This window comes from Sapajus apella, unplaced genomic scaffold (assembly GCF_009761245.1).
Source record: "Sapajus apella isolate SASKATOON/1434 unplaced genomic scaffold, GSC_monkey_1.0 scaffold2, whole genome shotgun sequence".
Lineage (NCBI taxonomy): Eukaryota > Metazoa > Chordata > Mammalia > Primates > Cebidae > Sapajus > Sapajus apella.
In genome coordinates this window covers 46,946,496-46,958,564 of record NW_022436942.1, presented here as the reverse complement: position 1 = coordinate 46,958,564, position 12,069 = coordinate 46,946,496, and the positions used below count along the sequence as shown (strand labels likewise).

General features: G+C 37.7%; 1 pseudogene across 1 annotated transcript in view; it reads left to right on the top strand.

Annotated features, from left to right (window-relative positions):
• The window catches only part of LOC116554853, a 24,423-nt pseudogene extending 12,708 nt beyond the window's left edge, over positions 1-11,715 (top strand). Inside the window, exon 2 of the transcript XR_004270310.1 lies at positions 10,826-11,715. The product of XR_004270310.1 is annotated as a regulator of nonsense transcripts 1 pseudogene (transcript). The remainder of the gene's footprint in view (positions 1-10,825) is intronic.
• Positions 11,716-12,069: the final 354 nt, after the last annotated feature.

Genomic DNA, 12,069 nt, shown 5'->3' with positions numbered 1-12,069 from the left:
ATATATATATATATATAATTGCACTTTCGATTCTGGGGTACATATGCAGAATATGCAGGATTGTTGCATAGGTACATACATGGCAATGTGCTTTGCTGCTTCCATCCACGTCACCTGTACCTGGCATTTCTCCCCATGTTATCCCTCCCCAACTCCCTACCCTGCACTGTCCCTTCCCTAGTCTCCCTCAACAGACCCCAGTGTGTGATGCTCCCCTCCCTGTGTCCATGTGTTCTCATTGTTCAACACCCGCCTATGAGTTAGAACATGTGGTGTTTGATTTTCTGTTCTTGCGTCAGTTTGGTGAGAATGACGGTTTCCAGAGTCATCCATGTCCCTACAAAGGACACGAACTCATCATTTTTTATGGCTGCATAGTATTCCATGGTGTATATGTGCCACGTTTTCTTTGTCCAGTCTATCATTGATGGGCATTTGGGTTGGTTCCAGGTCTTTGCTATCGTAAACAGTGCCACAATAAACATATATGTTCATGTATCTTTATAACAAAACGATTTATAATCCTTTGGATATATACCCAGTAATGGAATTGCTAGGTCAAATGGAATTTCTATTTCTAGGTCCTTGAGGAATCGCCACACTGTCTTCCACAATGGTTGAACTAATTGACACTCCACCAACAGTGTAAAAGTGTTCCTCCACATCCTCTCCAGCATCTGTTGTCTCCAGATTTTTTAATGATTGCCATTCTAACTGGGGTGAGATGGTATCTAAAAAATATAAACTAAATACAATTTGAAAGCTAATAAACACAAATTGGGAGGTATGGCGTTGGGTTTTTAAATATAAACTTAATTGGGATGTAAAATAAAATTTATGAGGAAAGATAATCTAATGTCTTATAAAATATTCAAAGAAACATTTATATCTTACAGGGTATCTTCTTCCAATGTGAAGTACTCTTCATGGGAAGGCAGTTAAAGAAAGCTGTTTTATCTGAAATTTTTTAAATTATTACTGCTATTATTTTCAAAGGAAAACAAAATAAATGGAAACATGAAAAATTAGAAAAGGATTTTTAAAATTTTCTTTGAAGTTTTATTTTAGATTCAGGAGTACATGTGCAGATTTATTCTATATGTAAACTCATATCATGGGGGTTTGTTGTACAGATTATTTTATCACACAGGTATTAAGCATAGTACCCATTAGATATCTTTTCTAGTCCTCATCCTACTCCCACCCTCCGCCCTCAGGTAGGCCCCAGTGTCTGTTGTTCCCCTCTCTGCATCCATGTGTTCTCATTATCTAGCTCCCTCTTATAAGTGAGAACATGTGGTAGTTGGTTTTCTGTTCCTGTGTTAGTTTGTTCAGAATAATGACCTCTAGCTCCATCCATGTTCCTGCAAAGAACAGGATCACATTTTTTATGGCTGTATAGTATTTCATGATGTGTATATGCCATATTTTCTTTATCCAGTCTACCATTGATGGACATTTAGGTTGATTCCATGTCTTTGCTATTGTAAATAGTGCTGCAATAAACATACATGTGCATGTGTCTTTTATAATAGAACAATTTATATTCCTTTGGATAAGGACTCACCACTGCTTTTCACAATGGCTGAACTAATTTACATTCCTAACAATGGCGTATAAGTGTTCCCTTTTCTCTGCCACCTGGACAGCATCTGTTATCTTTGACTTTTAATAATAGTCACTCTGACTTGTGTGAGATGGTATCTCATTGTGGTTTTGATTTACATTTCTCTAATGATCAGTGATATCAAGCTTTTTTCCTGCTTATTGGGGGAATGTATGTCTTCTTTTGAAAAGTATCTGTTCATGTCCTTTGCCAACTTTTTAATGGGATTGTTTGGTTTTTTGCTTGTACATTTGTTTAAGTTCCTGATAGATGTTCAGTATTATACCTTTTGGTACAGGCAAAGTCTGCAAGTATTTTCTCCCATTCTGTAGGTTGCCTGTTTACTGTGTTGATAGTCTCTTTTACTGTGCAGAAGCTATTAACTTTAATTAGGTCCCATTTGTCAATTTTTGCTTTTGTTATAATGTCTTTTGGCATCTTTGTCATGAAATCTTTTCCAGTTCCTAGGAAATATAGAAATAGCATTAGTATTAGAAGTGCTGGCCAGAGCAACTAGGCAAGACAAAGAAATAAAGGGCATCCAAATAGGAAGGAAGGAAGTCAAACTATGACTGTTTGCAGTTGACATGATTCTGTATGATTATTTAGCTAGAAAACCCCACAGTCCAGAATAGTATTTCCTAAGTTGTCTTCTAGAGTTTTTATAGTTTTAGGTTTTACATTTAAATCTTTGATCCATCTTGAGTTAATTTTTGTATATGGTGTAAAGAAGGGGTCCAGTTTCAATCTTCAATCTTCTGCATGTAGCAATCCAGTTATCCCAACACCATGTATTGAATAGGGAGTCTTTTCTCCATTGCTTGTTTGTTGTCAGCTTTGTTGAATATCAGACGGTTTTAGGTGTGCAGGCTTATTTCTGGGCTCTGTGTATTATGTTCCATTGGTCTATGTGCCTGTTTTTGTACCAGTACCTACTGCTTTGGTTACTGTAGCACTGTAGTATAGTTTGAAGCCAGGTAGTATAATGCCTCTTGCTTGGAACTTTTTGCTTATTATTGCCCTGGCTATTTAGGCTCTTTTAGGTTCCATATCAATTTTAGAGTTTTTTTTTTTTCCAAGTTCTATAAAAAACATAGTTGGCAGTTTGATAGGAATAGTATTGAATCTGTAAATTGCTTTGAGAAATATGGCAATTTTAACAATATTGATTCTTCCTACTCATGAACATGAAATGTTTTTTCATTTGTTAGTGTCATCTCTGACTTTTTCGAGCAGTATTTTGTAATGTTCATTGTAGATATCTTTCACATATCTGGCTATCTGTATTCCTAGGTATTTTACTTTCTTTGTGGCAATTGTGAATGGGATTGCATTCCCGATTTGGCTTCTGCCTTGCTGTTGGTGGTGTATAGAAATGCTAGTGACTTTTGTATGTTAATTTTGTATCCTGAACATTTGCTGAAGTTGTTTATCATCTGAAGGAACTTTTGGGCCAAGACTATGGGGTTTTCTAAATATGGAATCATGTCATCTGCAAACAGTGATAATTTGACTTCTTCTCTTCTTATTTGGATGCCCTTTATTTTCTTTCTCTTGCCTAATTGCTCTGGCCAGGACTTCTAATACTGCGTTGAAGAGGAGTGGTGATAGAGGGCATTGAAAAGGATAATTTTTATGACAAAACACTTGTTTATGATTTATAAAATTATACCACACCTTTTAATATTATTTTGCTGAGTTGGGTAAGCTTATTGGTAACTTATTTCTCATTGTCTATTTTTTTGTCAATGAGAATTATCTTAATTTTGATTGAATTTGTAAGTAACTTGGGAATAACATAAACATTTCATTAAATGAGGTATATATCAACTAGCAAGTACAAGAAAATTAATTCATCTCACATGAGAAATTTGCTAAACCTTACAAAGATTTTTCTATATCGAAAGAGAATTGGCACTCAACTAACTCACAGAGGTTGGCTACAGAATGTAAATCTTTGGAAATATTAATGTCAAAATAAATGACCATGTGATTTGTATATCCAAGTATTCCTGTGGGCTTACATGACTTCTTGAAATTTCTTCAATGCTACTATTATTGTTAACAAAAACAACAAAATCACACAATATAAATTTAGAAAAGAAGCACTTTATTTCTTATAAAGTGTTATAGCCTACAAGGTCACCATCCTGCACACTGGGAAGCACAGCTTCTGGCAAATACCAAAGACAGACACTTAGCACGAGAAGGGTATAGGGTAGGTGCTTTATGCTGAATGGGTATGCTATATATACATTTCAATAGATTTTAGTACAGGAGAAGCTGAATATTCATGAAGGTAGTCCTGATGCATGCATATTGAACCCACACACATGTAAGATATGACTTGTGTTCACCTTGGGGTGGAGACCTTTACTCACTGGGATAAAGACAGAGCAGTGCTTTTTTCTGTGACATTTGTTTAGAACAGGATGGTTATTGTCTAAAAGCTTTCTATTTTGCTAGATTACCCTTTCCGTGGTCCTTTGGCCAGAGAGAACAGAAGATTGCTGTATTAAGTCGGAGGAATAGAAAGAGGTATGTATACTCGATCCAGAACTAGTTTTGTTTGTTTGCTTGTTTTGTTTTGTTTTGTTTTGTTTTCTGAGACTGAGTCTTGCTCTTTCACCCATGCTGGAGTGCAGTGGTGCAATCTTGATCTCGGCTCATTGCAAGCTCGGCCTCCCGGGTTCAAGCGATGACCCTGCCTCAGCCTCTCGAGTAGCTGTGATTACAGGCATGTGCCACCACATCAGGCTAATTTTTGTATTTTTACTAGAGACAGGGTTTCACCATGTTGACCAGGTTGGTCTTGATTTCCTGACCTCAAGTCATCTGCCCTCCCTTGGCTTCCCAAAGCACTGGGGTTGCAGGCTTGAGCCACTGCGCCTGGCCAGAACTGTTTTTCAGAACTGTTTGTTGTTGTTTTTTTAAAACTGATTATTTTTCACTTCATATGTTGTTAACATTTTCAAATGTTGTTACACCGACTTTTCAACTGTTATCGTTTTTAACAATAAGAATCTATTCTAAATAAAAAAAGAAATGTCTCCAGATAGTAGATTTGTCAGCTATTTTTATTTTCTTTTTTGTTTTTCATCTGTCATGTCTCAATACTCTAATGGACATACATTGCTTTTACGGCAAGATGCTACTAGATAATTCCTATTAGGAAATTAGCATTACCTATATAACAAGGAAATACAGAGAGAGCAAATCACATGAACTCTATACATAGTTTAGAAAATTTGACAGAAAAATTTTAAGGGTATTATGTTCTTTAAGTAGCAACAACTTTGTGAAAGTTAAATTCTTAATTCCTATCTTAAAATTCAATAATATTTAAGGCATATCCTTTTGTGTTTTTCCTCCTCATCCTCTCTCTTCTACCTGCCCAGGTAGAGCATAGAAACATTTCTGTGTTTTGGCTTTTCTTTCTTTCTTTTTTTTTTTTTTTTCCTCTATTTTTAAATTTAAAAGAACAGAGTTAAGAATATCCTTAATAATGTAGTTTAGGGACAGATGGCCATACAAAAATAACCAAGTTTACCAAAATGATGGTTAAATGCCACATTTCTCTGAATATTGTCACCAAGCAACAGGCGTGAAATTCAAGATTTTTTATGTCCCCTTCCTCAAAACTAAAGAGTAAAGTAAAATAACAGTATAAGAATCAGGTAAAAAAAAAAATCTGTTTCCTGATCATTTCATTTTGATTAGTCAAACTAAAGCTTTAACATAGGAATAGTTTGACTTCTACCCTAATAGACTGGTCATTAAAAACTCACAAAGCTATGTTCTCTTTTTCCCTATGCTAGACAAAATAGGACTTCTTAAATTATTTTATCTTCCACCTTTTTCATCTGTAAAATTTTTAAAAATGCAACATTTCACAATTTTGAAATCATTTTAATTCTTGAGATGAGAAAAAAGACATTTTTCTGTGCCTCACTGGGAGGGCTCTATCCTTACTCTTCCCCACTGTTTACACCCCCTCACAACACTCCACACCATTTAATTCAGTGTTCTTGTTAATTTTTATTAAGCTGCACCTATTGTTTACTTCAGTGACAAATTCAGTAGTTAAGTCAACAGCTGACTGAAGACGCTGAATTTACTAAAATACACATGTGAATACCAACATTCAATAATTATAAATCTCCACTGGAAGCTATACTCTTCTGATTTTGGTTAGAGAACCTCCAAACACTAAGGTAAGGGACTGTAGGCATCAAAAAGAGAAAATTCTTTATTTCTAAATTGGAAGCAACCTGGCAGAACCGTTTGTGAATTAAGATAACTCTCTATTAGAAAAATGATTAGAAACTAGAGGCTTAAAAGTTTCCTTTTTTAAAAAAGCATTGTAGTGTCTTTTCAAGTCTAAACTTCCAAACCATTCATTCATTTATTCATTCAACAAATAATGTTGAATACTAACATACAGAAGTAAGCTAGAGAAACACCCTCATTTTGTTTGTAAATCTTAACATATCTTCACACATAAATACTTACAGAAGTAAGCTAGAAAAACACCCTCATTTTGTTCATAAGTCTTAAAATATCTTCACACTGGAGTATGTCTTCAGCAAAGATAAATTTGTAATCTAGCTTATCTGTTTCTACAACTGTATTAGTCCATTTTCATGCTGCTGATAATGACATACTTGAGACTGGGTAAGTTATAAACAAAAAGAGGTTTAGTGGACTCAGTTTCATGTGGCTGGAGAAGCCTCACAATCATGGCAGAAGCACAACTTACATGGCAGCAGTCAAGAGAGAATGAGAGACAAGTGAAAAAGGAAGCCTCTTATAAAACGAAACAATTTCCTGAGATCACTACTACAAGAAAGGTATGAGGTAATCCACTCCCATGATTCAATTATCATCCACCTGATCCCTCTCACAACACATGGGAATTAGAGAAGCTACAATTCAAGATAAGAGTTAGGTGGGGACTCAGCCAAACCATATCAACAATGAAGACAGCTCCAAAATGTGCTAATAGATTTCTAAAGGCTTAAGAAAGGGTGCTAGTAAGAAAAGACAAAGATGTAATCCATTTAGCTTGTCCTCAGGAGGCGTTCCTCATTGTGTTCCATTAAGCATCCATTTAATATATTTTACTTCTTCCTGACAATGGTGTGGGAAATCGTCTTTATTGAAAAGAATAAAGTAATAGAAAATCCAAAGCATTTGAGAAAATCCTAGCCATGACCTTTTCAAACCAAAGAAAAAAGAGATAGGGTAGATATCATCAAAAGAAATTCTTGGTTAATGAAAGATACTGCAAGGTTTTACAAAACAGAATCTTGATTTTGTCTTTGTTGCTGCAATAAATGTTGCTGAGGAACAAATAATGCCAACTCTCTGTTTTAGTCTGAATACTAAACAATTTCTGATAGGAACATTGAGAATACTAGATAATTGTATTTAAAGCCTTGATACAAGGAGAGTGGCTACTCCACTTTAGACAAGGAAAGACCCAAACTCAAAAGACAAAGAAGAGAATTAAATAACTGAATAAGAAGGAAAACCAAACAGTACTAGACCAATCTCTTTAGAGATTTTCCTTGGACACATATGCCTAAGGGTTTCACCAGAGAATCCAGGACAGAGGCTCCTAGAGCAGGCTCTATTAATAGTTATTCTTCAGGTAATTATATAGCAATGTATACATTTTTTAAAGTTTTATTGTGTATTTAGTTCTTCATAAGATATTCTTCCTTTTTTCTTTTTCTTTTTTTTTTTTTTTTTTTAAGACAGGGTCTTGCTTTGTCATTCAGGCTAGAGTGCAGTGGTATGATCACAGTTCACTGCAGTTTCAACCTCCTGTGCTTAAGCAATCCTCCCCACTTAGCCTCCCAAGTAGCTGGGACTACAGGCATGCAACACCACACCTGGCTAAGTTATGTGTTTTTTATAGAGATGGAGTTTCATGATGTTGCCTAGGCTGGTCTCAAGCTCCTTGGCTCAAGCAACCTGGCTGTCTCTGCCTCCCACAGTGCTGTGATTATAAGCATCAAGTAAAATAGCTCTTTTAGCTTTCATGAAGGACAATTGTGTTAATTCAAAACATGCAAAGGTACCTCTAGCAACATGCAGAGTTTACATTGGCTAGGGAAGCACAGTCTCTGAGAGTGGAGGATCAGAATAACTGATTTCTTACTGAGTTGTGCAGATAGTTCCTGGGCAGCAACTCTTTCACAGAATCAGCTACCATTTGGCAGATAAAAGTAAAAATTTTATAATAATTCAGATTGCCAGTAAGCTAAAATGTTTATTTGCCTCCTTTACCAATGACAGAGTGTCTGGTTTCCTGATCAAAACTGTAATAAAAGGAACAGTAAGTGGCAATATTAATTACCACAACTTAACATAATCCTAAAAGATACAAATTCAGAATATAGATTTTTAAAAAGTATTTTGATGAAATATTAACCCAGTCAGTGATAGAACTGAGAGCTTACATATCCTAAAGTTTATTCTAGACTTAAGTTGCCCATGTTGTCTTTTATTTCAGACTTACTAGCCACTCCTCGATTCTTTAAAATCTATTTCAAATACCACCTCTTTGATCAATCTCTTTGTCCTCTTTCCGCAAATACATACAGCTTCTCTGCCAAGCAGTACTCATTGTTCTCCAGAAAGGATCTCAGAATACTTCATACATAACTCTGTCACATTTTATTAGTATAATTTTGTTAAATATTCCTTTCTCACCAGGCTGTGAAATTATCTAAGACATGGACAGCTTTTTATTACTATGCTTATCCCCAGGGCTTAATACAGTCTAAAACTGAGTAGCCACATGTTAAACATGGGTTTGGTGAACTATGAGCATACAGCCAGTTTCACCACACAGTGACTATGGAATATGCCAGCAGCTGCCACAGACAGTATTTTTAGCCATAAAAATTCTACATTCAGTTCATTTATCTTTGGTCTCTTAGATCATGCTCCATTATGTTTTATTTTCAAAGTCCTCTGTGGATTATGTTCAGCCAAAAAAAAAAAAAAAACCACAAAATATCCACTCAAACAGACTTCCCTTCTGTAAGGGCTCTTTAAGCAAGTCTCAGAATTCAATGCCTTTCTATAGCTTTGGTAATACATTATGAATTGTACTATGAGACAGATTATGTGCCTGGATGGAGTTTTTAAACTATATTTTAAAGCACTATGATTCATTAGGAAGCATATCAAGTTTAAGATACATACAAGCAAAACACTGTGAGCAGCTACTGAAGCACCTTACTGCGTAAGTCAAGGTCTGAGTGCCTGATAAGGGGTTTCAAAGGGCTTCTGACTGAATTGTTAAAGAAGTTCATCTTTACAGTCCCTGTAAATACAGGAGAATAGATTGTGATTAAACAATGTCAAATTGACAACAGGGAGTCCTGAAGCCTTTTACTGGCAAGGTTGTACTCTGAAATACCCTAACTGAAGTTGCTTAATAAAACCTAACTCACTTATGGACAAGTGCCAATGATCGTGAGCACATGGTGACCACCAGACTGGCCAGAAACAAGGTTTTTCTTTTCTGTATTTATAAATACGTGTTTCTAGTACAATTTATTATAGTTTCCTCTGTGTTATGTTTTCACTGGTGTTTGTTTTCATGGAAACTATTGTATTTTTGGCAAGAAGCTGAAGATAAAGAATCACTTTAGGATTACACTGACCTTTTCAGCCTGGGCCACACAGAGAAGACAATACCATCAGTGACATCCTCAGCAAACATAAAGGTTGACAATATAAGGAAGGTACTGAATTAGCATTGAAGTTTAATTTAACAAAGTCTTGTAAAATTTAGTAATTAAATAGTTACTCCTATTGGGAAAAATAGGGCACTCCTCATTCACCAGCAAGACATCAAAAACAGATAACATCAGTCGCAATTTTAATTTCAGCAGGCTTTTTTGTCAAAATTGACAATCTTAATTTTAAAATGTATGTAAATGTGAATAATTCAAAATGTCCAACACAATCTTAAGAAAGACTAAAGTTGGAGGGCTTATATTATCTGATTTCAAGATTTGCTATATAAAACTATAGTAATGAGTCAGTGTAAGCTAGCATAAGGTTCATCAAACAGATCAGTAGAACAGAATAGACTGATATTTATTCAGGGTTTTTCTTTGGTTTTGTTTTCAATAAAGGCTCTGCAGCAATCCAATGAGAAAATAAATTTTTTTTTAGCAAGTGATGCTACCACTAGAAATTCATATAAAAACTATGAATTCTGACACCTAACCTATACCATACACAAAAATTACTTTTAGGTGAATCACAGACCTAAGTGTAAAATCCAAAATTCTAGAAGATAATATAGAAATAAATATTTCTGTGACCAGAAGGTAGCTAAATGCTTCTTGAAAAAAGCAATAGCTATAAAGGAAAAAAAAATGGTACTTTAAATTTTATCAAAATAAAAATATCTACCTATCAAAAGACAACATAAAGAAAATTATTAGGCCAGTCACAGTGTGAAAAAATTATAAAACCAATATCTACCAATAGACTCCTTTATTACAGAAATAGATGTGACCATATCAAGAACATGGTGGTTTTGTTTGTAGTTGATAGGTAGAAACTAACCCGAAACAGTAGCCAGGTCAATATTTGTAAAAAGAAATTTAAGTTATTAAGCCCATATTTAGCCTCTATTCACCATAGCCACTTTGCTGATGAGTTCCTTGAGCAAGCACTGGGGTGGCTGGAGAAAGAGGCATTTAACATTTGGAGACCAAATCATTTCGTTCATCTAATTATTGACGCTCTTCTGCAACAGGTGCCATCTACAGTAGATGCCATTTGGTGACCATTCACATAAGACACAATTATTTTTACACTAGATGCCAAATTTTATAAGTCCATTCATTTATATACTCCAACAAATTCCCTTGCCACCAACCTTCCAGTGCTGCTGACCAAAACCTTTTGCAATTATCAGCAATTGCCCAGAAATAATGTAGACCCATTCTTCTGGTCATCTCTTTGTCCAGATAATAGGAATAAAATCTTCCATTCAATGTCCTGTCTAGGATGATTTCCATTTACCCTTTCACTCAGGGCTATCCCTGAGAGAGACTGTCATGCCACAGCCATTTACTTGTGGTTGGTGACAGCAAAATTATGCAGAACCATCAGAGTCTTTCCCTTTTCAGTCAACTGGTCATAAGGAGCACCCTATAAGGTCACAGGTGTGTACTGAGGGAGATACAGCCAGATACTGTCGAAGCAGTCCCTCTGGAACGACCTGGCGAACTACATAAGGAGCAGAAGGTGCTGATGGAAGGGCCGCTCAACAACCTGCGCAAGAGCCTCATGCAGTTCAGCAAGCCACGCAAGCTGGTCAACACCATCAGCCCGAGGGCCCGCTTCATGACTACGGCCATGCATGATACCCAGGCCGTCATCCCCAGCTCCGTCTATGATCTGAGCGGCCAGGGCCGGCCCTCCAGCACGTAGTTCCAGACCCACGACCAGATCGGCATGATTAGCGCCGGCCGCAGCCACCTGGCTGCCATGAACATTTCCATCCCCTTCAACCTGGTCACGACACCCACGCCGCTGCCCAGCTATTTCGAACAAGCCAACCGGCCAGCTGCAGGCCGAGGCACCCCAAAAGGCAAGATTGGTCGTGGGGGACGCCAGAAGAGCCGCTTTCGGCTTCCTGGGCCCAGCCAGACCAACCTCCCCAACAGCCAAGCCTGCCAGGATGTGGCGTCACAGCCCTTCTTGCGGGGCGCCCTGACGCAGGGCTACATCTCCAGGAGCCAGCCCTGCCAGATGAGCCAGCCCGGCCTCACCCAGCCGCAGCTGTCCCAGGACAGTTACCTTGGTGACGAGTTTACATCACAGATCCACGAGGCGTTCTCACAGGACTCCACGTACCAGGGAGAGCTGGCTTACGAGTGCGGCGGGGTGAGTGGCTGTCACAGTATTAGAAGGCGGCGGCGGAAGAGCTAAGCAATGTGGCTTAGTCCATCAGCATCTTATTCTGGGTAATACAAAATAAAAATAAACGGATACCTGTTTTCCACAGCTAAAACGGAAGCACCACTGTGTGAGCGACAGGAAGGGAGAGCGCACTACGCAGAGGAGCCGACGCCGAGCGTCCCCTGCTGGCCGGCGGCGGCGAGGAGCAGAGGGAGCCGAGACCGGACCGTCCCACTCCGGCTGCGGCTAGGGCGGAGGGAGAAAGATCCTCATCTCAGAGTAGTCCTTTTTTCTGTTCTTTTATTTCTTTTTCTCTTTGATTGAAACGGGACTACGTCTTTTCAGGAGAAAACTTTGCATTTTTGTGCCGGAGCAGGCTCCTTCCAAAGGCCACGGCGCCCCGGCCAGAGCCCCAGGAGGGCGCATCTGCCCTCAAGGCCAACCAGACCCGCGGAAGTCCGGCTGCCTGTGTTCTCAGAGGGCCTTCATTTAAAGAAAACAATGGTGTTTGGGGTTTTTCT